This window comes from Pteropus medius, unplaced genomic scaffold, assembly GCF_902729225.1.
Source record: "Pteropus medius unplaced genomic scaffold, Ma_sr-lr_union100, whole genome shotgun sequence".
Classification (NCBI taxonomy): Eukaryota; Metazoa; Chordata; class Mammalia; order Chiroptera; family Pteropodidae; genus Pteropus; species Pteropus medius.
In genome coordinates, this window is record NW_024351073.1 from 9069665 (window position 1) to 9075389 (window position 5725).

Below are 5725 nucleotides of genomic sequence, written 5' to 3' on the forward strand. Positions count from 1 at the left end.
ATTAACTTACAGTAGCGACTCCTGATCATTGGGGCCACCAATAATTCTGTCACCCAGTTACAAATGCATCTGGTTGGTATAACTCCCATTAAAGACAGTTTATTTGTACTTCCCATAAAGTCTATTCTGGACCACATCATCTAGCAGAGTCCTTTTGAGTTCCCAAGCTATTTCTCCATTGTTCCTTTGGTCCACCGAAAAATGATGACCTTTTCAAGAGTTGAATTTCTCTATTGTTTTTTTTCTCTGTTCCTTCTGCTAATACCTATCTTCCAATGACAACATCCAGCAAGGTACCATATTTTCATGGGCTTCAGGAAAATTCTTGGCTAATTGGATTTCAATTTAACCTACTGCCCTGATATACTTCCAATTATTCTGACAAATTTTCTTTTTCTTCAGCCTCTTCTCCTCCCTCCAGCACCAGTCCGAAAGACAGAAAGTGCACCAGTTATTTTGACAAAATCCAGAAAAGGATTATTTAAACATGTAATGGAGGATTGAAAGGGGGAATAAAAAGTGGTGGGCGCTAAAATATCAGAGAAACAGTATTTGCAGGAAACTGCTACCAGGAACAAATGAATAAAGTTAGGACTATTAAATTTTGAAAGTTAGATGAAAGCCCCTGAGGAACAGAGACTCAGAACCGGATGATAACGCACTGCCAAAGTAGCACTGTGCGTGTCCAGTAGAGCTCTGGGAGGTTCTCTTAAAAGTTCAGCTAAATCACTAGATAGGGTATAAAACATGTGCTATTAGAGTAGTATGTTAGACATGATATGGTATAGATGTTGAACCAATGGTGATTATATCTTGCTGAGAGGTCAATAGGTAGAAGGCTTGTATCCAGAAATCAAGGCGTGATCATAGGATTGCCTTCTATTACCATCACTTTCAGTGACCAATTGAAAACTTTGTATTTCCCATCCTTTTTAGTCTGTGAGGAATTAATGATCCTGGTTTCTCTATGAGGTAGAGGAACCAAATACTTCCATGAACAAATACTATGAGTATTATCAGTTCGTTTTGGGCTCTGACTGCAGATGGATCGGTAGGCAAGGAAAGGCATGACTTTAACTAACGAGTGAACTGCCTGGAATAAAATGAGGTGCTAGAGATATTGCTACATTATCGGACAAGGAAGAATAAGTCTGAACTTGGTGACAACAGTCAGCTGGCAGTTGCAGTGACCATGGCCTGACAAGGGTTAAGTAAGCAGGTGGTTAGAGCCTTTGGAGATCTATGTCTGCACCACTCTCTCCTGAACGAGGAGACCAACCAGCCGAAGTGCTAACCCAGCATGAAGGTTACTAGAGAAAGAAGGTTCATATTAGCTATAGCCTTGAGAGTAATAGCTACATCAGGGAATATAGCTTGTTCTACTTTACTTCTGGTGTTACATCATTTTTTTATATTATGTTTAACCATTACCATGAGACAGCGTAGGGCTTAGGCAGACTTAAATGAGGCAATGGGTGGACTGAAAAAGTCAATGTGGATGACCTGTCCTATATTTTTGTGGTCCAGCTGAAGCTGCGGAAGACATTTTTCATACACACTCCCAGCATATCACCTCAAGCCCCTGTGTTACTCTGCTTGTCTGACGGAGGGCTTCTACAGCACTGCAGGACTTGATCTTTTAGCAGCTGGGATTCAAACTTTAGGACTGGGGCACCCATCAGTTGATGTTGATGCCTCTGAGAAGATTTCATGGCGCTGGTTATAGTAATGTGGAATCAGTTTTAGCTGGAATCCACTGATAGAGTCTTTGCAGAAGTGGTGCTGACACGATCAAGCAGGGAAACATAAAGAAGCCTGTGGTTTATTCCTCTTCCGGAATGCCAATATTCCCCTGGGCATTGCTTTTGGAAGAACTGAAGTGATGGTCAGCTGACAATGAAGACATGCATTGGCAGAGTCCCTGTACTAGCAGCAAAAAATGCATAGAGAAGGGTGAGTTTTGAGAGGCAATATTTCAAAATCAGACTTAAAAAAATATTTTCTTAATTTGTTTCTTAGTCTTATTTTTTAAAATGAAAATAGTTTGTTAATCTATAGTGAATTATTAGCGATGAGAATGCCTTTTAGAACTATTTGTGTTCTCCTAGGAGATAGAATACTGCTTAACCTGCTCAGGTTGCTATAACCAAATAATGTAGACTAGGCAGCTTAAACAGTCTTTTCACTGTATCCTCACATGACAGAGAGAAGCTCTGGTGTCTCTACTGCTTCTTTAGGGACACCAATCCCATTGTGTGGCCTCCACATTCATAACCTCACTTAAATCAAATTATTTCCCAAACTTCTCACCTCCAAATACCATCGTTTGTGGTTAGGGTTTCAACATATAAATTTTGGGGGGGACATAAACATTCAGTCCCTAACGAATATCATAAAGGCAAAGAAGAAATAATGGTTTGGAGTTTTTACATTATAGAATGCTGACACGACAAATATCACGCCATACAGACATAGCTACTTTCCTTGTTCTTTTCACCAACTCACGGATGAGCATAACATTGACTAGTAAGAATTATTATATCAAATTCATGGAGATTTATCTATAAGCAAATTAAATTAAATTAATTCTATTTTGTTTGCTTGTTTGTATAGTGGTAGGTATTTTCTAAACAATTAATTTCATTTCAGAAGAAAGTCTCTTTAGGCTCTGCTTTTAATCAACATATAGGATCCTTTAAATATCATGTTAATGAACACAGCGTTACTAACAGTTTACACTGCAATTCACTGAAGTAGCTGGTGGCAGGGGACATCTTGTGGTCAAAGTAGCAAGTGAATTTCTTTGAATGAAATTAAGAAGAGAAGATGATCATTTTCTATGTAGAGGACAATACAGGAGGGTGAATGTAAGACAAATGTAAGAGTCAGAAGACATGAATAAAAGAAGACAAAATATACCCATTACATATTAAAGTCTCTATCAGAATTGATTCCCACAATCTGAAAGTGAGAAGAAAAACACAATTGCAAAAAAATGATAGATACAAAGCATTTTAATCTAAAATATCCCACATTAAGGTCAATGTAAAATTATTCAAGTACTAGTTTCTAGCATCTGAGTTCTCATTTCTAATCAATCATTGAACCAGATCACTTCTTCTTGTAGTTTCTTCTTTTAAGAAAAAAGAGTCAGAAAAGTTTAAAAGAGATGGAATGATCATAATTCTTAATTTACCACATAGGTTTAAACAGTCGTCATTTTGGGGGTTATATTTGGGGGTTATTTATAGATTCTATCCATTTATATTTATCTGTCTGTATCTTTTGTTTACTTCCATAATTGCATTGCTGAACCATTTGATTTTTTTTTGTATATTGTACATATCATAAAACTTCACTCTAGTTATGTAACTCCTTAGTATAAGTGTGTTTCCTACCAAAAGTGATACCATTATTACATGTAAAATGTCTATAAATGGTATCATTTAAATCTCATTCCACATTTAAATATTCCCAAAATTCTCAAAAATTTCCTTTATAGTTTTTTTCTTATAAACCAGGCTTCTGTTAAAATGAAAGCATCACAAGAGGTTGTTTTATTTCTTTAGTCTACATTTTTTCCTTCTCCTTTTTTATGGTTTTTAAACTTTTTTCTACACATTTTATTGTAAAATTTTCAAACATATAGCAATATTAAAAGTATTTTACAGTAAACATTATATTTGCTACTTATATTATATTGTTAATACTCTACTTCATTACATATCTACTCATCATTTCATCTTTATATGTCCTTCATTCCACCATAATTGGCAATGGCCCAAAAGTCTGTAAAAATATGCAGATGGGGCTGATGGTTGGCCAGAGTATGCAGTGCTAAGATGACTGCCTGAAGTTTAATTAATTGTGATGACCCTTGGGTCTCATTTTTTATTAGAATTTCCTGGTTAGTAGGTGGAAAACAGCAACTTCCCACTAAGCTCTATTATTTGCAATGATGGTGATACCATCTGCAAATTACATAAATTCCATTCTCTGTTTAATCAGATGATCCTAGGGGGCTCTTAAGATAACCAAGAAGTCTGGGAAAGGAGTGACATACTCCAGCAATATGACATCTGTCAAAAATAGAGGAGATACTTACTCTTCGAGGTGCAATAAGCAAGAAGGTGCATGTTTACCTTCATCCTGAACCAAAGGGGCTTTGATTGCTGTGCCAAGTTTGCGGGTTGCTACTTCCATGACTCAATGCATAGTGGTATGAAGGGTCAGGAATTGTCACTTTCGTGACATATATTGTAAGGCCAAGAGGGGGCAGTTTCTTGTATTAGAAACTCATGGGCAACTTCTGGCAAAAACTTAAAGGCTAAAGATTCTAAGAACCATGAGACCAAGTCTCTATAACCTCTACAGAGAAGGAGTCTCTGTTGTCACTAATGGAAGTGTCTGTTAAATTGCAATTTGTACAGATACTAGCACATTTTGTTGAAGGGAGTCTAATTCAAGATAGTCTAATTTACAAGTAATAGAATAAAAGGTCTTAAGTGAAATTTGTAAATGAGAAATATTTTGCCTCTAGGACCTCCCCCCAGCAAATACTAAAAGATGCTTCTCTTGTTTTAATAGTGTGGATGTTGTGAGGTTTAATAACTGTTTCTTGATATAGAGTAACCCTTAGTTTATCACATAGTTTTCAGAAATTTAAATGAGGTGATGAATCTTTGCTGTGTGTAAGGAAATGCCCATCTCTTTTTTTGTGAGCCACTTCATGAGTATTTTTGTGTCCTGAATGAGTATGTCAAATGAATTTCCTCAGAAGAGGATGTAATCACTGCAAGGTTATACCTACACTGTTAAATAGAATTGGACGTGGTGAAGATCTTGCCTGCAAAGATTGCGTGAGCTGTCAAAGCTACTGGGGTACCTCATGATAGCCATGATAAAAATACATGCTATCTATTTATCTGAAAAGATGTTGAAATTGGTATTGAAGAGACTATATTAGCCTCAACTGTAACAGCAAAATATTTACCTGTTACTGATGGATAAGTCAGTAGTTTCAGTAATATTATTTATGGAAACCTCAATGGATGGGATCATGGCTTTAAGTGGCATTATGGTCGTGGTAATCATTATGAGGTGTCATTGATTCTTTCTAAGCATAAACAGGCCAGATTGGATTATAAATGAAAAAGTAGTAGGAATAACAACTCCTTCTCTGAAGGAGAAGGTCTTATATAATGAGTTTCAATCCTGATAGAATTTACATTGAGTTGTATAACTATTTTTGCTGTGGGGGAGGATCCATGGGGGTCTTATTTTGTCAAGTCAATTTGCAATTGCCCAAGACTTATTTTAACTTTAATTTGTTACTCATTGGATAGAGTGCTTATATGTGCTATGAGATATTTTAGGGCATAGGTGCTATGACTATAGGGAATTTAGTCATGGTAATAGTTATAATAGTTAAGGTGAAGCAGATCTATTTGTTTTCTATTTTATGTTCAGTAATTTACCTAAGATTATAGTGGCAACTTGTTTAAATTTAGTCTGCTCTCCAAGTATAAATAATATTTGAGCCCCTGTTGAGTAAAGGCATGAAGGCTTGGTAATTGTGTGTCTCAGCAGATACTAAAATTGAATCAGAATCTGTGAGTTAGCGGTGCAAAAACTAATCTGTGCTTTTATATTTCTTGTACAAATTATTTTAGTAAATCTTGGATTTCCAATTAGGTCAAATTAATTTATTTCTCCCTTCCTCCCT

General features: G+C 36.1%; 1 long non-coding RNA gene across 1 annotated transcript in view; it reads right to left on the reverse strand.

Moving 5' to 3' along the window:
• Positions 1-1430: 1430 nt before the first annotated feature.
• The window catches only part of LOC120586233 (uncharacterized), an 8946-nt gene continuing 4651 nt past the window's right edge, over positions 1431-5725 (reverse strand). Inside the window, exon 3 of the long non-coding RNA XR_005648644.1 lies at positions 1431-1926. This is a non-coding gene — a long non-coding RNA (uncharacterized LOC120586233). The remainder of the gene's footprint in view (positions 1927-5725) is intronic.